We start from the raw sequence: 22,679 nt of genomic DNA on the forward strand, positions 1-22,679 counted from the left end.
CACTCAGCCCAGGACCTGGTCAGGGAATCTCCAACATTCCTAGTAACACAAAGCTCACCTTCCATGCCAGATCCCTGTGGGGTCTCTGGGTGGGAGTAGCCAGACCCTCTCCCTGGGCTCCTGCTAGATCTGGGAATTCCAAAAAGCATCTGTCTCCTTCAGAGACAGTCACAGCTCCAGGTCTCTGCTTTCAGACGGTTTTAAAGAGAAGGGTGTTTTGAAAGCTCAAGACATGTTCCGGGCTTGGCTTTGGTTCTAGCTCCATCACCAGTTCTGTCCCCTGTGAATCTGGACGTCCTGGAGGCAGTGAGCTGAGCTGACAGGACTGCAGGGAGCCTCTGCTTCCTGATACCCAGGCTGTGCCCAGTCTAGATTTTTCCAGAAGGACTCCAAGAAGGGAAACCCACATCCACCCATTCCTTCAGGCTCTCTAACTGACACTCTGGCCCCATATATTCAAGAGAAGGCTGGAGACTCCCTCCCAACCATGGGGACCTCAATCACTGGTTCCCACTCCCAACCTCTCAGTCCCTCTTGTCTCTTGTCCCACAACCAACCGTGCTCCCAGGACGCTCAGGGTGTGTATGCTTCCTCTGAAGACCTCTGGCTTGGTTTCCTGCTTGACTACCCCTTATCATCCAAGCACTGCCCACTTCCTGCATCCTCCCAGCCACCCCACCAGCTCCCACCAGGCTAATGGGCACAGTAGTAGCCTTTCCCTTTTCCAGGGGAATATTCCCAACCTAGGGGTCAAACCCAGGTCTCTTGCATTGCAGATGGATTCTTTACCAGCTGAGCCACAAGGGAAGTCCAGACTTTTACTTAAACCTCAGAGAAATAGCGGAGAAGGCAATGGCACCCCACTCCAGTACTCTTGCCTGGAAAATCCCATGGGTGGAGGAGCCTGGTAGGCTGGGGTCTGCAGGGTCTCGAAAAGTGGGACACGACTGAGCGACTTCACTTTCACTTTTCACTTTTCACTTTCACTTTTCACTTTCACTTTTCACTTTCACTTTTCACTTTCCTGCACTGGAGAAGGAAATGGCAACCCTCTCCAGTGTTCTTGCCTGGAGAATCCCAGGGACGGGGGAGCCTGGTGGGCTGCCGTCTATGGGGTCACACAGAGTCGGACACAACTGAAGCGACTTAGCAGCACCACCACCACCACCACCACCACCATCCGGGAGATAGAGAATCACAGTAAACACATTCAAATCTAACGGACATCACTCTCTTAAAAATTTGTCAGCCATCCTCCCAGCTCAAAAAATTTCTCATGTTTCCTAAGTCCCAACTTACACTATCTCCTCCAGCCTCTCGCTTCTTCTCCTCCAGACCCTTCTATCCAAACTCCAAGTTCCTGCTGATTTCTCTCACACAACAATTTGTCTTGCCTCCAGCCTGCCCAGAGGGTCACTCTGTTCTCACCAGACAGAGGGGCTTCTCCATCAGGGTTCATAATCCTCAAAAAAAGAGACATCTACCTCTGGGGGCTGGGGTGGGGGGAATGGTGCACCCGTCCCCTAGAATGATAAAGTACAGCATTTTTTCTCTATGTAACACTTTCTTCCTATCCACCCTCCACCACCACCCCCTTACATCTGGTACCCCTCTCAGCTGAGAAATCCACCCCAAATCACTCACTCTTGTTCTCTTTTTTTCACCCCTTTATGGGCATGGAGCACTGCTAATTACTATCCCTGTTATAGTTAAAAATGATGATCCAATAAAAAAGAAGTCAATACAAAACAGACACAAAAGGACAAATACTATATGATTCCACTTACATGAAGTCCCTAGAGTAGTTAAATTCCTAGAGACACAAAGTAGAATAGTGGCTGCCAGGGGCTGCAGAGAGGGGAGAATGGGGAGTTACTTTTCAGTGGGTATGAGGTTTCAGCCTGGGAAGACGAAAAAGGTTTTGAAGCTGGATGGTGGGAATGGTTGCACAATGATGTAAATATACTTAAAGCCACTGAACTGTACCCTTAAAAGTGGTAAAAATGGTGACTTTTATATAATTGCATACTTTACCACAATAAATAAGTACTGTCAGCAACATTCACTCTGACTTCAGGGCTTCCCTGGTGGTCCAGTGCCTAAGATTCTGTGCTCCCCATGCAGGGGACCCAGGTTCGATCCCTGGTCAGGGAACTAGATCCCACATGCCGCAACTAAGAGTTTGCATACCGCAATTAAAGATCCTGCATGCCACAATTAAGACCCAGCACAGCCAAATACATTAAACAGATTTAGCAACAACAAAACCCATCCATTCTGACCTCAAGAGAGACTTGCAGTTAATTGAAAAAAGGGAGGCTTTTCCTTCTGCCACCCTACATTTCAGCAGCTCTGCGAACACCTTCAGGGAGCCCCGAGCTAAGGAGGGCACCTTCACCTGCTCTCAGTCATCTCTCTGCTGACCCCACCTACACGACTGTAGGCTTCAGTTCCGTTTCCAAACTGACAAAAAGCAGAAGAACCGCAGAGGAGGCACCATCCACGTAGGTGTGCGTGCGTGCTAAGTCACTCAGTCGTGTCCGACTCTGCGACGCCATGGACTGTAGCCTGCCAGGCTCCTCTGTCCATGGGATTCTCCAGGCAAGAATACTGGAGTGGGTTACCAAGCCTTCTCCAGGGGATCTTCCCGATCCAGGGATCAAACCAGCTTCTCTCAGGTGTCTTGCATTCGCAATCAGGGTCTTTACCACCTGGGAAGCCCAAGGAAGAGGGCCTTGATTCTAAACCTAGTCAGTAACTAGTTGTGCATCCTTGGGCAAGTTATCTAATCTCTGTCTCTCAATATCCTTATAAAGAAAACAGAGAAGGGAACAGGCTGCCCCTCGAGAGATAATGGATATGAACACAGTTTGAGAAGTGTGTGCAAGCTGATTTCATCATCTCTAATTTCACTTTGTCGAATTAAAAACATCTCAAACATTAGAAGTAAGTTTCTACCTGAAAATAAGGAGGTAGACAGTAAATTGCTCCATAAATACAACTTAAAGATAATACTTTGATCCTCCATCATCATCCCTAAATCATCATCCTCACTGAAGGTGGAACGATGCCAAGTTCTTTCCAGCCTGATCTCTCTCTGCCGTGAAAACCCATTTTGTCAAGACACATTTTTCTCCATGATTTGCTCTTAATTCAGAGGCAGGGTCCAGTTTTGCCTGCAGGCTGCCCATAGCATTGCCTGCATGCGGCATTCAGTGGGGCTCTAAGCAGGAGCAGAGTTGGGAGAGGGGTATGGGAGAGGCCAGGGAGAGCAGAATCCCTTGAACACGTATTCAAAAATGACACCTTCTAACCATGTTCAAGCCTTCCTGGTGACTCAGTGGTAAATAATCCATCTGCCAAAGCAGAAGATATGGGTTCAATCCCTGAGTTGGGAAGATCCCCTGGAGAAGGAAATGGCAACGCACTCCAGTATTCTTGCCTGGGAAATCCCACAGACAGAGGAGCCTGGCGGGCTATAGCCCAGGAGATGGCAAAGAGCTGGACACAGACACAACTTAGCGATTAAACAACAACCACGTCCATGGCACTCACACGTTGACGTGACAGTCAACAGCCTGCTGAAAAGGTGCCAGCACAAGGAGGGTGGCTCCAGGACCACAAACCCCATGAAGAAGGTGGTCCGAAGGTGGCTTCAGTTGGCGGAGTTGGCTGCCCCTCAGTCTGACCACCAGCCGGGTTGGCTGCTTTCGGAAGGCCGCCAGCCCCGGCTCTACCCCAGATGCAGGAGGCAGCATTTCTCTCCAACAAAGAGTCTCTCTGTCGCTCAGGCCCAAGGAGTACGTTCGGGTCACCCACAGCCCAGGTAAACGCACACCTGGCCCTGCCCCTTCCTCCCTTTTGCCACCCCGACCTCACCAGGACCCCTTCTGGTTCTTTTCACAGCCTCCCCTTCTCTCTGAGAAGGGACTTGTCAAGGCCTCTCTGCTTCCTTCCATGGAATCTCCCAGAGAGAGGGGGTCCCAGGCCTCTCATCTAGGGTCCCCGGTTGAGTCCCTAGCCTCTCCTCAGGACGGCCTCCTACACCTCACAGGGACCCAGCTCAGCCCAGATGGAAGTCATCTGTATTCGGGCTTCACCCTGATTTCACCAATAATTACGTTATGCTTGTCCACACCCATTTCCACAAGCACCTCCGCCCCTACCGGAGCCCCCTTCACACTCACTCAGGCAGTGCCAAGAAGGAAAAATGGAAGCAGACCCAAAAGAGCCCCGGGCGGGCAGGCAGGCTGGGGACACAACCAGAGCCCAAGGTTTGGCCAGCACGCAACTCCAGGCTCTGACCCTCGCGGGGCCCAGCCCCCCTTTCAGCAAGAATTGCAACATCAAGGAGCCAATTCTTCCCCTGAGGCCCAGGGAGAGGTCTGCAGACAGGTCCCGCCTGAGAAGCCAGCTCCCTCTGGGCCTTCTGGGCACCCCAGGTGGCCTGGCCTTGCTGTGGCCCCAGGACCCTCACCCCGCAGCCAGCCACAGGCATCTTGGGGTCACCATGCCTGAGGTCCAAGGACCCCGAGGGACAGGGGCGTTGTTGTGAGACTGTGACTTCCAGAGTGTCCTTCTGTCCCATTCTGTGGACTGTAAGCTTTTCTTAGTACATATGAGGGCAGACCAAGGGGACTTTGATCCCATGGGCATTTGGTGGAATAAACTATCATTGCAAATGGGGCCTCCTGGCCACCTTTCCCCTCAAAGATGGCCTGTTAAGAGCAAGCCACTCTGAGGCTAATCTGACCACACCTACCTGGGAGCTGCGGGGTGCCGGAGTGGGAGGGTAGGGGTGGGGAAGCTGAGCCTGGAAAAGGGAGGGAACTCAAGAACCACCCGCTCCCATTCCTGATACAGCCAGAGTGGTTCCTCACAAGAAACCATGAAGTGTCAATAACCAGACCTAGCACAGCCTGAAATGTCTGAGCCGCCACCGCCTCCACCAGCCACCCTCTCAACTTCTCAATGAAGGCTGGAGGAGGGGGCGGAGTGTTGCCCACCCTCCACACCGGGGTGGGGTGGAGGGTCCTCACTGGTCTGGGCCCAGATCCACCCCCTTCCCCAGCCTTCTCACAGGGTGCTTTGAGGACCCGCAGCTCTGGCTTCTCCAGCCTGTGCCCTCACAAAGGCCCCCTCTGTCACAGCCTCCCGAGGAACAGGGCCCCCCTCCTCCCGCTGCCCACTCCTCCCCACTCCCTCCCACCACGCACACAGGCACTTCCTACAGCAGTGGATTCCAAGCCGAGTTCCCGAAGACGTGCTGGAACAAAGGCTGCACATGACTCTCTGTGCCGGAGTGCCTGTCAGGGCTCAGGGAACGTAATTATAGGGGGCACAGCCACTCTCAGCGGCCACACCTGGCCGTACAGTAAACAGCACTTCTTCCTGTCAAGCTAGGGGGGAAGTTGAGAGACAGGGAGGCGACAAACCACAATTTGAATCATTTGGAGAGAAGCTATAAATATAATAATGAGTCATTTGTAAAATATAATTTCATCCAAAAGCCTGGAAAAAATGGGAAAGAAGTTCTTATGCTATTTCAGGCTAAATCATTCAAGGGTGTTCTGCCAGAACCTGGGGAGGGGACCCAGCTGCCCCCTGAGATCTGGGCTGCCCTCCAGTCCCCAGCCCTTCTCCTGATGCTGCATGGCCTTGGACACCCCCTTCCCCAGTTCCCTTTTCATATCCCGGGATCAGAATGTCGTGATGCAGAGTTCTCTGTTGGAGAGCTGATAAGAATCATACGCCGAGCAGCCTTGCATCCAGGCTGTTCAGCTGAGAACAGCCACGCTGTTGTTTTTGGCAAAATGTTCCCCAGCCTTGGGGGCCCTCAGCCTTGTGAGCACAGCGTGGTTTTTCTGGTGTGGCCCCCAGGTCTCCTCCAGAGCGCTGCTGCTGCTGCTAAGTCACTTCAGTCGTGTCCAACTCTGTGCGATCCCATAGACAGCAGCCCACCAGGCTCCCCCATCCCTGGGATTCTCCAGGCAAGAACCCTGGAGTGGGCTGCCATTTCCTTCTCCAATGCACGAAAGTGAAAAGTGAAAGTGAAGTTGCTCAGTCATGTCCGACTCTTAGCGACCCCATGGACTGCAGCCCACCAGGCTCCTCCGTCCATGGGATTTTCCAGGCAAGAGTACTGGAGTGGGTTGCCATTGGGAAACCTTAATTCCAGTCCTGGGCCCCTGCCTCTCACGGGGGCGGAGGAAGGGGGAGTCTGAACAAGCCTCTGTCTGAGGGAGCGTAGTGAGGTCACCATTGCCATTGGAATGGTTGGAACCAGACTCCTCCTAGGTTTGGTTACAGGGGAATCACTTATTCTCTGTGTGACTTGAAGTAAGTGACTTAACCTCTCTGAGCTCAGTTACTTCATCTATTGATTTAGTCAATAAGTTGTGTCCGACTCTTGTGACCCCATGGACTGTAGCCCACCAGGTTCCCCTGTCCATGGGATTTCCCAAGCAAGAATACTGGGGTGGGTTGCCATTTCCTTCTCCAAGGAAGATCTTCTCAACCCAGGAACAGAACCTGGATCTCCTGCATTGCAGGCAGATTCTTTACTGACTGAGCTTTGAGGGTACCCCTACTTCATCTATTACATGGGTTTAATATCAGTACCTTTCTCAAAGGGTTGTTGATGAAATGAATTACTGTGTAAAGCACTTAGAAGAGAACCAGGCAGATTGAGCCCTCAATGATGCCAGCTAAGATTCTGGTTATTGCTTCTCACTGGGCTCTTTGTGCCACAAGGGCCCACAGGACAGAGGCACCACAGCATGCAGGATCGACCCGGAGTGATGGTGGACAAACCAGGGTCAGAGCCCAGGGCACGTCCTTCAGCCATTTCATCATCACAACTTGCCCGTTGACCTGAGCAAACTCATTAATCTCTGTGGCCGGAGCACCCCCTCAATCCCTCCTCATGAGCAGCTTTGTCTCTGGACTGAACTGCAGGGAGTGCGAGGAGAGGAGGGGAGAACTCTATCCTAACGTCTAGAGGCTGAAGTCAACTGGTACTTGGGAGGGGAGCATCTGAGTGTGTGCTGCGGTCTCTTTCCTGTTCCCTTCCCTCTTCTCTTTTCTCCTCTGTCTCTCCTTCCCTCTTTTCTTACCTCTTCTTCACGCCAGTTCTCTCTGCCTTCTTACTCTTCTACCCCCAGGTAGAGCTGAGAGAGTGGAAGGGGGCTGAAGTGCTCAAAGCTTCTGTCTCCCCAATGCTTCTGGCGCTCAGACCCTGTTGCTGAGGGTAACCTTGAAAGCCCTCAACAGGACTTCTTCCCCTGAGGGTGGCCCCTCACACCCAGGGTGGCCAGAAGGGGTCAAGAGAAATAGTCTCCATGTCAGTATTCTGCATTTTTCTTTCTCAGAGACCAGAGCACCCCCCACCAGTGCTAGCCTGGGGTAAAGGTCAGAGGACATGTATGTAGCAAGAGTTGTTTCTCCTGTACCTGCCAACTCTCGCTCTCTTCCTAAGAGGACATGTCTTTGCCAGTGCTGTGCCCACCTTCTCGTTCTTGCCTGGATAACTGTTTTTTCCCCCAGTTATTCCTTAATATATCTGCCAGATTTCACATTTCCCTAAGTGTATTCTTTTTTTTTTTTTTTTTCCCTTTCTAGTTAGTTTGAATTAGGGATCTAAAGATCCATACCGGGGACTTCCCTGGTGGTCCAGTGGCTAAGACACCACACTCCCAATGCACACGGCCTGGGTTCAATCCCTTGTCAGGGAGCTAGATCCCATATGCCACAACTAAGAATTTACATGCTGCAACTCAGGATTCGGATTGCTGCAATGAAGCCTAAAGATCCCACGTTATGCAACTAACACCTGGTGAGCCAAATAAATATTTTATTAAAAAAAAAAAAAACAGACAAACACAGTGGTGTCATTTAACTTGTTTCTCTTTCTCTTATGTATCCTATAAATTGATAGTTAGATTTTTTTATTGTTTTATTATTTATTTATCTGGCTGCACCAGGCCTTAGTTGTGGCTCGTGGGCTCTAGTTCCCTGACCAGGGGTTGAACCTAGGTCCTCTGCACTGGGAGCACGGGTGTCTCAGCCACTGGACCACCAGGCTAGATTCAGGTTTGGTTATTATTGCCTCTTCTTGTTTCTGTGTTTGGACAGGATTATTTCACATAGGTGGTGAAGTGTGCCTCTGTCAACATGCATAATATCTGGTTGTCTCTCTTTGTGGGACTTCCCGGGTGGCACTGGTGGTGAAGAATCCACCTGCAGTGCTGGAGATGCAAGAGATGCGGGTTCAATCCCCGGGTCAGGAAGATCCCCTGGCGAAGGAAATGGCAACTCCCTCCAGTATTCTTGCCTGGAGAACCCATGGGCAGATTGAGCCTGGCGGGTTATAGTCCATTAGGGTCACAGAGAGTCAGACACCAGTGAACCACCTTAGCATGCAGCACGTCTCTCTTTTTGTCATGCTGTCAGCCATTGTTCTTCATTGCCTAGATCCATGATTTCAGAAAGGCTTTCAGAACTGTGACACTCTAGTGATAACGTTCCTTCTTCATTCAGTAGTTGGAACATCTCATTTCTACCACTCATCATTGCCTTGTATAGATCCACACTCCTACATAGTATAATTTTCCTTCTGCTTGAGGGACTTATGTCAATATTTCAGGTCTGCTGGTGATGAATTTTTTCATATTTTGCCTGAAAATGTTCTCATTTCAACATAATTTTTGAAAAATAGTTTTGTTGGGTATAGAATTCAAGGGTGTCGGTTTCTTCTTTCAGTAGTTTAATGATGTTGCTCCACTGACTTCTGGCTTTCATTGTTTTGAAAAGAAGTCTGTGAGCTCATTTGGGGTTGTGTCTGCATACCTTTGCATCACTCCTGGTGTCTGGCATACAGTAGGTGCTGAATTAAAATTTTAGGAAAATGAATGAAGAGAAATCTGTGATCACTGGGCCATGGCCAAGCAGGACCATATGGCCATACTCACGACTGGTATGTGCTTCAGACTTGCCATAAACAGTGGGCACCAACTGTAACAGCTGTCCTCTGGGCATGTCCCTTTTCCTGAGCTGAGTTGGCAGTGTCCAGAGCACTCCCAAGAATGTGGCTTTAAATATCCTGACCTTGACAATTCCAAGGCCTTTGATGGAGGGTGTGTAGAGTTGAGACGCATGAGTCACTCAAGGTGCCACAAAAGTGTGACTGCTCTCAGAATGCTCCTTGTCCTGGGGTGTGGTGGAAGGAAGAAAATAAACATGGAGAAGCCTAGTAAACACTCCCCAACATTTGACACATTCATCCTTCCCACAGATGTGTCCAGAACTCTCTGCCTGAACAAGGGGCACTGGCAGAGGACCCCAGGTACATTCACTGCCAGCTCAGTGTCTGGATAAGGCCACCCCAATAGGTGCAAAGCAGGAGCAAGCAGAATCAAGGGATAGGGGAACAGGACACATCAGTCTCTGGGATCAGAGTCTACATACTTCCCAAATCCGTGTTGACTCTGGATACCCGTGCTTTTCCAGTCTAGTGGGCAAGTCTCTGCCAAGCTCCCCTTCTGCGCCCTACACAGTGCTAGATGCTGTAAGGACAAAAGGAGCCCTGCTGTCACTAAGGAATTTAATCATTTCCCTAAATGCAATTTCTCCCAAAGTGAGGTTTCCCAGTCACCTGCATGTAAACCATCAGGGACATTTGTTAATAGTGAAGATGCCTGAGCTCAATCTCAGACAGAAGGAATCATATTCTTTAGGAACAAAGCCCAAGAATTAATATTTTGGGGGAGGGTAGGGGAGGGGGCCACACCATGAGGCTTGTGGGATCTCAGTTTCAAATCAGAGATCCCAGGGATGGAACTGGAGTCCCCCACAGAAGCAGCACAGAGTCCTAACTACTGGACCACCAGGGAATTCCCAAGAACTGACACTTTTAATACATTTCTTATATACATAAAAGCGTAAGAAATACTGCTGTAATGTTCTATCCCTATGAAGTTTCATTCACTGTATTTGGACACCTAAGAAATTCCATTAGAACTGAAGTCTCTGGCCATTGGCATCTGGGCTCAGAGTTTCTTTAGCACTGCAAATCTCTCTATAGGCTTCCAATCTATTTGCTTCTGATGGATTCTGTGAACTAGCGCATAAAACCAAAAGTCTTGCTGAGACTAGTCTCTGGGTCTGGCGTCTAGTGCAGGTATTTCTTTCTTTAAGCAACAAACCTCAGTGCTCTTCCAGACTCTCGGCCTTACTTTAGGATAGGAATACCTTAGGACAACAGGAGAGGCACCCCAAGTCTGGTCCTTGCCTGTAGGCTATATCCCTTGTACATATCAAGGGATTGAAAACCAGGAAGTACTTAGGAAAGGACATGTCCCAGTCTTATCTCCTGTGATGTGTACCCCATCCCTGCTTCTGCTTAGACTCTGGGGCAAAGCTTTGGGGATTTTACAATTCTGCCAGTTTCCAGAATCTTAGCCATTTTCTACCATAGGCAGAAAGAGCTTCTCTTAGCAAAGCTCTATTTTCTTCCTTTTCTCTTTTTGGGTAGGCTAGTTTGAACATAAGTTTACCTTTTTATAGTACTTTACTAATAGCAATGAGAAGGAACCAACCCAATCCAACACTCTGAATTTCTCTACTGAGTAATGTGCTGCTATAACCATAGCATGTGAGCTGCATTCCAAGGTACAACAGGAAACTGTATAACTAGCTGGATCGGATTGCTAATTTCTCAACCCAAGATAGAGCGGTTATTACTGCCCTTCATTTTTCCTCTTTGGTTGAATCAGTTTGGGACTGAACCATTTGTGTGGCCTCTTACTCATGGCTTCCCTTGTAGTTCAGATGATAGAGGATCTGCCTGTAATCAGGAGACCCTTGGATTCCTGGGTCAGGAAGATCCCTGGAGAAGAAAATAGCAACCCACTTCAGTATTCTTGCCTGGAGAATTCCATGGACAGAGGAGCCTGGCAGGCTACAGTCCATGGGGTCACAGAGTCAGACAGGACTAAGCAACTAACAACATTACTCATGGCACTAATTGCTGTACTAGTTAGGATGCTTTAAGTTGGAATAAGCAAAAATCCAACTCAACTGGCTTAAACAATAAAGACAATTTACTGGCTTACGTTACTCTAAAGTCCAGAGGAAAAGCTGGCTCTGAGCAAGGCTTGATGCAAGAGTTCATACAGTGTCACCAAGGACTTCGCTTCCCCACTCTGTCACTCAGCCTTTCATGGTGGCTTCATCATCATGTTTCATATAGTGGCCTTCCATCAGCTTCATGTTCAGAGTTATAAAATGGTCATAGCAATTCCAGACTCACATCCTCATACTAGTGACCGCTTTGTAAGTCCTGAGACTCATACTCTCTCATTCACTTGAAATGGATCAAATACCCACCCCTGAGTGCCTCCTATATGCTCAGTTGCTCAGTCGTGTCAGACTGTTTGTGACTGTACAGACTGTACTGGTTTTTCCAGTAGTCATGTACAGAACTGGGATTTGGATCATAAACAAGGCTGAGCACTGAAGAATTGATGCTTTCAAATTGTGGTGCTAGAGGATCTTCTTGAGAGTCCCTTGGACTGCAAGGAGATCAAACCAGTCAATCCTAAAGGAAATCAACCCTGAATATTCATTGGAAGGACTGATGCTGAAGCTAAAGCTCCAAAACGTTGGCCACCTGGTGCAAAGAGCTGACTCATTGGGAAAAACCTTGATGCTGGGAAAGATTGAAGGCAAAAGGAGAGGAGGCCAGCAGAGGATGAGATGGTTAGATAACATCATCGACTCCGTGGACATGAATTTAAACAAACTCTGGGAGATAGTAGAGGACAGAGGAGCCTGGCATGCTACAGTCCATGGGGTCACAAAGAGTCGGACATGACTTAGCGACTGAACAACAGCAACAACCCATGCCTGAACCAGCCACTGTGGCCAGTGTGCTGAGTAGCTAAGGGATAACTGGGGATAAGAGCCCACCTCACCCAAATCCCAGGGCTGAGAATGGATGAAATCCTCTAAAAGGGAGCCAGGTACTGTGAAGGAGTTTATAGCCAAATGCAGAGGGGACCAGACCTCTGAATGGTATTACCAAAATGAGGTTAGGACTGTAACATTAACCGGGGGGGATAAAAGAAGGTGCACCTACGTCTGCCTGAAGAAATTTAGAAAGATTTCTCAAATGTTGGCAAGGATGTGGAAAAAAGGGTGCAGCCGTTATGGAAAACAGTAAAGAGTTTCTCTAAAAAACTAAAAATAGAACTATCCTATGATCCAGCAACTCCACTCCTGGGCATATATCTAGACAAAAATAAAAACACTGATTCAAAAGGATACACGCATCCCAATGTTCACAGAAGCACTATCTACAATAGCTAAGACATGGAAGTAACCCAAGTGCCCATCAACAGGCAACTGGCTTAAGAAGATGTGGTATAAATTATACAATGGAATATTACTCAGCCATACAAAAGAACAAAATATTACCATTTGTAGCAACATGGATGGACCTAGAGAATATTATGCTTAGTGAAATGTCAGACCAAAAAAAGACAAAATTGTAGGATATCACTTGTAAGTGAAATCTAAAAAACAATACAAATGAATGTTTATGCAAGCCAGAAATAGACTCATAGGCACAGAAAACAAACTTACAATTAAAAGGGGAGAAGGCAGAGGAGGGATATAAATTAGGAGTATGGGATTAACTATTAGATAGATATGAACTATTATATATAAAATAGATAAACAATGGGGCTATCCTGTACAGCACAGGTAATTACCCTCATTATCTTGTAATAACCCATAATGGAGTATAATCTTCAAAAATACTGAATCACTATGGCGAACATCTGAAACTAACACAGTCTTGAAAATCAACTATTCTTCAGTAAAAAGATTAAAATTAAAATAAACCTACAAGACCTCATTGCCTTTATTTGTCACTGTTGGCCTCTCTCTCTGACAGGTTTCATGGACACAATATTTTCTTGGTTTTCCTCCTACTTCCTGGCTACCAATTTGTTTCCTTTGTTAAATTGAGTTAATGGTGTTGAAACTGGCAATGAGCTCATAGGCGGGTGTGGTAGTATTTTATACTTCTCTGTGTTCTACACGTCCCAGAAAAACTTTCGAAGGACTTTTTTTTTGGCCTAATCTTGGGACTGAGTGAAATCTCAGCTCCCTGACCAGGGATGGAACACAGGCCCGGCAGTGAAAGCACCGAGTCCTAACCAATAGACAGCCAAGGCATTTCCTGGAAGAATAACTTTTACTTTTATCCTATGAAGTGAATAGAAAATTTTTATTGATTATAATAGATATGCATTTATGTATATATACATAAATGTATATAATTAGCAAAAATTAATTTTTCTTGGGGTAGGGTCATTTTACAATGCTGTGTTGGGCTTCTGCTGTGCAGCAAAGTAAATCAGTTTTATATATCCATGAATCTCCTGTTTTTTGGACTTCCTTCCCATTTAGGTCACCACAGAGCTTTGAGTTCCCTGTTCTACACAGTAGGTACTCACTAGTTATCCTAGTTATCCAAGTTATCCATTTTATACATTGTATCAATAGTGTATACATGTCAGTGACTTCCCTGGTGTTCCAGTGGTTAAGACTTTGCCTTCCATTGCAAGGGGTGTGGGTTGGATCCCCAGTTGCAGAGCTAAGATCCCACATGCCTCAGCTAAAAACATCAAAACATAAGCCAGAAGCGATACTGTAACAAATTCAATAAATACTTTTAAAAAAAAAAACTGTGTGCATATGTCAATCCCAAGGAGATCCAACCAGTCCATCCTAAAGGAGATCAGTCCTGGGTGTTCATTGGAAGGACTGCTGTTGAAGCTGAAACTCCAATACTCTGGCCACCTGATGTGAAGAGCTGACTCATTTGAAAAGACCCTGATGCTGGGAAAGATTGAAGGCCAGAGGAGACGGGGACGACAGAGGATGAGATGGTTGGATGGCATCACCAACTCAATGGACATGGGTTTAGGTGGACTCCAGGAGTTGGTGATGGACAGGGAGGCCTGGTGTGCTGCAGTTCATGGGGTCACAAAGAGTCAGACATGACTGAGCGACAGAACTGACTGACTGACTGTCAATCTCAATCTCCCAATTCATCCCACCCCCCCAAAATAATTTTTAAATGAAGTTTCTCTTCTCATCTCTTCCCTTCTCCATTTGTCCCAGTTGTTCTTGAATGAGTGCGAAAGCGCATATAAGCATTGCCTGGGAATCTTGCTAGACCCTTGCTCTCCTGGCCCTGCTTGCCCAGCCCTGCTATCTTCTTGACCTTATCTCTGACGTATCTCTACCCACACCGTGGCCTTATGCTGACATCATTCCAGCCACTGCGGCCTTCCGATCTGTCTTCAAATACACTGGGAAGTTCTCTATGACCTTTGCCCTTGCACAGGCACAAACAACAGGATCCTTGCTCAAATACTACATCGTCAAGGCAGTCACTCTGAAATAGTGTGCACACACGTACACGTTCAATCACACAGACCTGTTTTATTGTCTGCATAGTATTTAGTATTTACTAGCCAAAATCATCTGGTTTTCTTGGATTTTGTCCATTTGTTCCCTCCTAGAAGTTGAGTTCCTATTTACTGCTTTATCCCAGCTCCTGGCAGATTCAAACCGCTTGATAAAGGGAATTCCCTGTGGTCCAGTGGTTAGGACTCGGTGCTTTCACTGTCAAGGCCCAGGTTCAATCCCTAGTCAAGGGACAAAGATCCCACAAACCACTCCGTGTGGCCAAAGGGGAAAAGAAAAACCTTTTTGATAAATATCTGTTGGTTGAATGAATAGGTCACAACAGTAACAACTGAAATCATTCCGTGAATTGGTGTGCCCGGTGAGGGTAGGTAGAAGTGAGGATGACCAGAATAGAACCTAGGAGATGTCTACCAAGTGGAAAAAGGGAAAGATGCCTGGGAGGGAAAACAAGAAGTGGCCACAGAGGCTGCAAAGAAGCACGGGAGGAAGACTCAGCCTAGAAACTCAGGCAGGAAAGAGTTCTGGAGCAGGAAGTGGGGGACACACACAGCAAAGAAGCAGCTGAGTAGCAAGGTGCCCACTGGATTCTGGTCACCAGGAAGTTACTGGTGAACATCCAGTTCCCAGCAAAGGAGGGGTGACTAGCAACCTATGAACGTCACTGGATAAATGCCCCACCTCCTGCCATCAGTTCAGTTCAGTTCAGTCGCTCAATTGTGTCCGACTCTTTGCGACCCCATGAATCACAGCACGCCAGGCCTCCCTGTCCATCACCAACTCCCGGAGTTCACTCAGACTCACGTCCATCGAGTCAGTGATGCCATCCAGCCATCTCATCCTCTGTCGTCCCCTTCTCCTCCTGCCCCTCAATCCCTCCCAGCATCAGAGTCTTTTCCAATGAGTCAACTCTTCGCATGAGGTGGCCAAAGTACTGGAGTTTCAGCTTCAGCATCATTCCTTCCAAAGAAATCCCAGGGTTGATCTTCAGAACGGACTGGTTGGATCTCCTTGCAGTCCAAGGGACCCTCAAGAGTCTTTTCCAACACCACAGTTCAAAAGCATCAATTCTTCAGCGCTCAGCTTTCTTCACAGTCCAACTCTCACATCCATACACGACTACTGGGAAAACCATGGCCTTGACTAGATGGACCTTTGTTGGCAAAGTAATGTCTCCGCTTTTGAATACGCTATCTAGGTTGGTCATAACTTTTCTTCCAAGGAGTAAGCGTCTTTTAATTCCATGGCTGCAGTCACCATCTGCAGTGATTTTGGAGCCCCCAAAAATAAAGTCTGACACTGTTTCTACTGTTTCCCCATCTATTTCCCATGGAGTGATGGGACCAGATGCCATGATCTTACTTTTCTGAATGTTGAGCTTTAAGCCAACTTTTTCACTCTCCTCTTTCACTTTCATCAAGAGGCTTTTTAGTTCCTCTTCACTTTCTGGCATAAGGGTGGTGTCATCTGCATATCTGAGGTTATTGATATTTCTCCCAGCAATCTTGATTCCAGCTTGTGCTTCTTTCAGCCCAGCGTTTCTCATGATGTACTCTGCATATAAGTTAAATAAGCAGGGTGAGAATATACAGCCTTGACAAACTCCTTTTCCTATTTGGAACCAGTCTGTTGTTCCATGTCCAGTTCTAACTGTTGCTTCCTGACCTGCATATAGGTTTCTCAGCAGGAGGGACAATTCCAATGTCCCTCAGAGGGTCCCAAGCAGCACTGAGCCCCAGGGTAACAAACTCAAAAATAAGGATGCCCTTTATTGGTTTATCTTCAAATCTTTCCACTACCCTCTCCTCTGCTCCCTGAGAACCCCTCCCGTGTAAACCATTAGCATTTGAATCCTTTCTCAGGCTCTGCTTTCAGTGAAATTCAGATCCATTTCTCATTTCTCTTTCAGTTTTTCAGGAAGAGAACAAGACTTCCCTTACATCTCACGGTTCAGAACTGGACTGTGTATGTGTCCATGCATAAACTCATCATGAGCCAAGGAAAGGGGATGACTGTGATTGGTTTAGACCAGTCATGACCCATTCCCTGGGGCTGGGCACAACATCCATGGAAAGCATCAAGCTACAACCCAGCTCCATCTCCAAACCATCATGATTCCCATGACTAATGAGTGGAAGGCCCCTCACAAGGATGGCACATCTTAACCCCCACACATTCCACCCCTCCCCAACCTGCACCAAACATAGCTATGCATAGCTATGCACTGCTGGGCATTCAGTTCACACCTGTGCCCTGCAGGTCACCATGCTAACTGCTAGGGGCCTGAATACAAGCACCACGAAATAGAATTCCTGACCTGAAGGGCAGGACGATGAAGCAGACATAGAGACATCAGCACAGTTGAGCCTACATCACAGAGGGAAGAGTTATCAGTCAGAATAGATTAGGTCATGCTGAAGAAACAGACACCCCCTCTGATTTACTTATCCTGCCAGCCCTCACAGTGGACAGAAGGTTTTGCTCCATGGCGTCATGCTCACGCCAAAACCCAGCCTGATGAAGCAGCCAGTATATGGATGTTGCTGAACCAGAGGGAAAGAGAGCTTGAGAGGGTTTCGAATTAGCAATTGAATTCTTGGCCCAGAAGTGAAATGTTTGACTTCCACTCGCAACCTATTGGCTAAAACTGGTCACATGGCCCCATCCAGCCTCAGAGAGCCAAGGAAATGAGAGCCTACCATATGCCAGAAGGCAGAGAGGCAGAGATATTTGGTGAACAGTGCAAAGACTTCCAGAAAGCATGAAGGCAGAATGGCGCTTGAACTGAGCTTTGAAAAATAATTTAGTCTTAAATAGATGAATTTAGGGGGGAGTGGGGAGGACTGCCAAACAGAGAACTGTATAGGAGAAGGTATGGAGGTCTCAAAGTGCCTAGCAAATGTGAGCAAAGTCAGGCTTCATGAGGAGTGAGAATGAAGCTGGGGCTGGGACTAACAGGAAGGCTGGGTTTAGACTCTGAAGGTCTTTGAATATCAGAATATGGGTTTTACACCCCTGTAGATTATTGGCAATGAGGAGCTACCCAAAGATTTTTAATCAGGTAACTAACATGATCTTCTTTGTGTTCTAGGAGGATAACTTTGGTAGAAAAATGGGAAGGAGCTTGGAAGGGAGAGAAACCAAAGCCTGGGAGACTACAGGAGGCTGCGGTAATAGCCTAGAGGGTTGAGGTGGAGTTGAAGCAAGGGAAGTGCTGAGATGTGCGGGAAGAGACTACCCGTCTAGAAAGGATCACTGCCTTTTTTATACAAGGGAAGAGAAAATAGCTTAACAATCCCCCATATACCATCACCCAGCTTCAACTGTTCTCCACACAAGGCCAGTTTTGCTTCATCTATGCCCCAACCTCCCTGCTTCAGTCCACCCAATTATTTTAAAGCAAATCCCAATTACCATATTATTTCATCTGTAATTTCTTCACTATATGCCCTAAAAGATAAACACTCTTTTAAAGAGTAGGTACAATACCGTTATCACACCTAAAACATTAGCAATAATTACTTAACATTATATAATATCCAGCCAGTAGCAGAATTTCCTTGATAATGTCTTTTTTTCTTCCAGTTGGTTTATCTGAACCCGGATCCAAATAAGGTCCACACACTCCATTTTGTTTTCTCTATTTCTCTCTCTTGTCATTTACCAGTCAAGGATTCTGGGTCATTTGCGTCCTACAGAGTTTGTGAAGCTCTGGATTTTGCCCTGTTGTCATTCAACATCCTTGTTTTCCTGCTGCACTGCCTGTGAACTGGTGGCTGGATCTAAAACTTCTCACCTTCGAACAGAAGCAGAGGGAGGAGAAGGGAAGGAGAAGTAGGTCATTATTTACACAACACCTACTATATGCCAGGCACTGAGTGGGTTCTATAAAGATGATCTATTCTATTATGAAGATGATCTCATTTCATCCCCACCTCAACCCTTTGAGATGACTACGCATGATCACTGCTTTGACAGGTGAAGAAACTGGAACTCGGAGATGTTAAGCAACCTACTCATTTCACAGAGCCAGAAAATGAAGCAGATGGGTTGGAACCTGGTTCTGTTTGACTCCAAAGCCCGTTCTCTTTCCACTGCCCCAGGGTGGGGAAGGGGCTTGGCCCACAAGTGGCAGTCAGGAAGGAAACCTAGCTATCCTGACTCCCAAGAGAATTTCCATATTTGTAATAGACATTGTGACTTGAGACATTTAGGTGCCTTACGTACATCACAAGTACCTAAATGATAGATGCATCATTATCCCCATTTTACAGGTGGGGAAACTGAGGTCCAGAAAGGGTAGGTGACTTGCCCTGGGCACTGAAGTTGGTGAGCAAAGTCAGGATCCACTCCTAGGCTGGTCTGACAGCAGAACCCATGCTTCCCACCTCTGCGCCCCACGGGAACGCCTCCAGCCTTCCTGGTGGCCATGGCAGGATGGAGCTGCATGCCAAGGCAGGGATCAGCAGGCCACCTTTCCTGTCCAGAGCCTGGAGAGTGAGCTCTCATTGTTGGCCTAGAGTGGAGCTACTCCTTTCTATCACATGCCCCCACCAGGGATGCTGTAGGCTCAGCTCACAGCAGTGAGGCAGTGAGCGAGGGCTGGCCACGCCAGCCCCATCAATCTTGGTGGCATGGACTCCCTCCTAGAGCTTTCTCACAAGGCCCCACTCCCTGCTGTGGTGGAGCAAGGATCCAGGAGGAGCCCATTCAAAGGAGAGCTGGAGGCCACGCCGAGAAGCCCTGAGAGCCCTCTTCCTCCCCAGAGCTGTTGCGGACAATTGAGAGAAAAACCGGGACATTCTCCCCACCAGGGTATTTTGTATGCTTTGCACTTGCTGCTGCGTTTCCTTCATCTAAAAGCTCTAAAATTTCAAATAAAAAGGTACAATGAAAGCAGCAGCAGGATAAATAGCCACAGTGATCTGAGCTGAAACCCTGCAAGCTTTATTCACATCTTTAGAAAAACTCTGAAGGCTCCTAGTAGCAGCTGCAGTACAAAGCCTCACACTTTAATTCTAAGGCTGCCAGAAATAGGTCTGTCAGGCCTGAAATATCACTGCATTTCATTACTCTTAAATGTGCATTACCATCTCTGCTTCATTACCAGCTGGGGGGTATTCTCCAGACCAACTCCAGAGAGAACTGGGAATCTGGGACTTGTGGGGAAGGGGAAGATTGAGTTGGAGCTAGGACATGGGGATGGGAGGGGAAATCCAGAGGCTTAAAGCCTCACAAGAACATAGATCAGATGAAGAGCCACAGAAGTGGAGGTTGCTGTTATTAACATGGCCCCATCAGGCAGGCACTTGGGAAAGTGTGATGTCACCGACCTGGGCGGTGAAGCTGGGAGGAGACAGGGAAGAGGCAGGTCACTGGGGCTGCAGTGAGGATGGCTGTTGAGCCAATAGTGGGGCCCAGAGTGGAGGGTAAAGGGCACCGCCCGAGGCCTTCGTGCCTGGTGGCAGGTAGGGACTAGTCACAGGCAGATTAGGCCATCAAGGCCTGGGGAATCTGAAATCTCAGACACAAAGCAGCCAATGGCAAATCCCGGAGGGAGATGGCTGCTGGAGATGTGGAAGTTTGGAGCTGGGAGAAATCTGCATGTTTATAATAATACTGACACTCAGGGTGGCTCTGAATAATTCAGCAGGCGCCGTGATCTCGTTACAGTGCGTGTCCCTGGGGTACAAAGGGAGAGGGGATGGATAGGCCCAGGCTGGCTGCCGACGCCTGGCTTTCTAAAAGGGCATGACAGATGGGCCAGCGCTGGCCACCACCCAGTCATGCTTTGCTCGGTGATTGGTTTTCAAAGGAGAACAGGGTTTGTGAATGGAGCCAGCTTGTTGCTTGCTGCCTTCAAATGGACGCTGCTGGGTCGCGTGGCCAACCCGGGCCCCCTTATGAATGGGGCATCACCGGTGGGTGGTGAACAAGCCAGAGGTGACTCCCCATCCCCTCCCCCTGGCCCTGATGAAGCTGAGGCAGGAGGAAGGGGGAGAAGTACCCCAACCCTTCTGTCTGCTGACAAGTTTAACCCTCTGTCAGTCCTCCTCTGTGCTAGTCCTGTAACAGCTGCTGAAACAAGTTCAGTTGCATACACACACAAAAAAAGTTAGGACGAAAGTTTCTTTTTCTTTCATGTAAAGAAGTCCAAAGATAATCAGAGATCTAGGCCCCTTGCATCTGCTGCTCTGCCATCCTTAGTCCTAACATACCACTCCTGGCCCAACATGACTGCTCATACTCCAACATTATGTCCACATTCCAGCCATCAGGAGATAAGATGAGAAGGGGCCCAGGGCATAGGCCAGTCTTTTCTTTTGTGCAGTTTCCCAGAAGTTGCCGCACAAAAGCTTACACTTAATACACCAAAACTTAGTTAGATGTTTATACCTTGCAAGAGAGGCTGAGAAATGTGTTCTTTGTTTTATTTGGCTATGTGTTTCCTGGCAGATAATTCATGGTTCCATTCCATTTTTACATATCTTGCAAGTGAGACACTGACTGTCCATTTCAGATTATCATTCCAGGATATAGTGAACATCCAAGGAAGGTATAAGATGCCTTCCTCCAGAGCGAAAGGTGGGCACAGTGCCTGTTATAAAAGTTTTGGGTTCCCCAAGTTCGGATTCCTCTCCTGAAATGCAAGCCACTGCGTGTCCAGGCATCATCACCTGGCTATGTTTGTGAAGCCCCTATGGGAACTGAGGCCGATACTCCTCTGTGATTACTGCTATAATAAACTGTCCTTCATCTTTGACCCAGGAGTCTCAGCTGCCCAGCAGCTATCACAGAGACTAATTCCCTAGCTTGTAAATAGAATAAAGTCTCAGATCTTCACAGTGCTTGAGAGTGTTCAGCTAAGAATCAGGGATTCTGTGGAGGTGATTACTAGATACCACCCCCAGCTGCAAAAACTGTCCACACGGGTGTTTCCAGGTACTTCTGCCCCTCCCACAATCAAATAAAGGGAGTACCCTTCAGGTGAAATTCCAGCCACTTCCAGAATTCAAGCAGGTTCTGAAATGTTCAAAGTCAGGGGCGCTAAAACGCTTGCTCCTCCCTGAGAGTTCTCTGAGGACCCCATGGACCTCCTTGTCCCTGAGTGGTCTGTTCTCAGATGCCAGGAGGATGCTGAGTGCTGCTCTGGCCTTTACATCTGGAATGACTTGATGACCTTCCCTCAGTTCCCTGAACCAAACTTCCCTCCTTCTCCATCCTTCACCCCATTTCATCCAGTGCCCCTCCTCCCCGCTACCCCACCCTCCCACCAGTGTCTCCCAGGTCAGGGCCCCCGACCTACCTGAGGGAGTTACAACACTCAGTCGGCCTGCTCTGCTGCTGTCTCCCTGCCCTAAGACAGTTCTCCTCTGGGCAGTGAAGCTGGGGGTCCAGCCAGCCCATCTGTGCAACACCCCATCCCCAGCTCCTACATCTGTCTGATGAACAGCCCCCTCAGCTTCCCTGGCCTTCCTCCTGCAAGCAGGGGTCTGAAGTCACCCTTAACCCCTCTCATCTCTTGCTGCTGCCCCACCATCCAATCACTAAGCCCTGCCTCTTAAGTATCTCTGGCATCTGTTCCCTCTGCCCTAAACCCCACTGCTTCTTGTCTGGTTTCTCATCGCAGTCGCCCACCAGGTGCCCTCAACCTCCCGTCCAGGATCCACAGAGCGCCCAAGTGACCATTCTAAGAAGTAAATTGGTTCACAGCCGCACTCCCGCTGGACAAGTTTCACATGCCTTACCATGGCACCTGAGACCTGACTGTTCCACCCATCCCAGCGGCCTTTCTAACCACCCTCTCCTAAACCACCTGAGGGCAAGCCACACGGGGCTACCCTGCAGCTCCCCAAAAATGCCCTATTCTCAAACACCCCAGCAGAGTCACACCTTCTCTCAATCCTCCTGGGAATGCCCTTCTTCTCTCCTCTCGCTGCCTGCTTCCGGGGCACCTACCACTTCCTATCCATCTTTCAAGACCCAGCTCCAGCATGACCTCATTTGAGAAGCTGGCCCTATGCTCCTCCACACACCCAGCAGCTGGGCTCTTCCCCTTGTGCCGCCGCACAACAGTGTACACACACTATCTCCATGCACACATGTCCCCATATATGCAGGTATCTCTGCACATTGTTCCTTCCTCCAGATAGTAAGATCCTGGAGAGAATGGACGAGAA

Source organism: Ovis aries, chromosome 3 (genome assembly GCF_016772045.2).
Source record: "Ovis aries strain OAR_USU_Benz2616 breed Rambouillet chromosome 3, ARS-UI_Ramb_v3.0, whole genome shotgun sequence".
Taxonomy (NCBI): domain Eukaryota; kingdom Metazoa; phylum Chordata; class Mammalia; order Artiodactyla; family Bovidae; genus Ovis; species Ovis aries.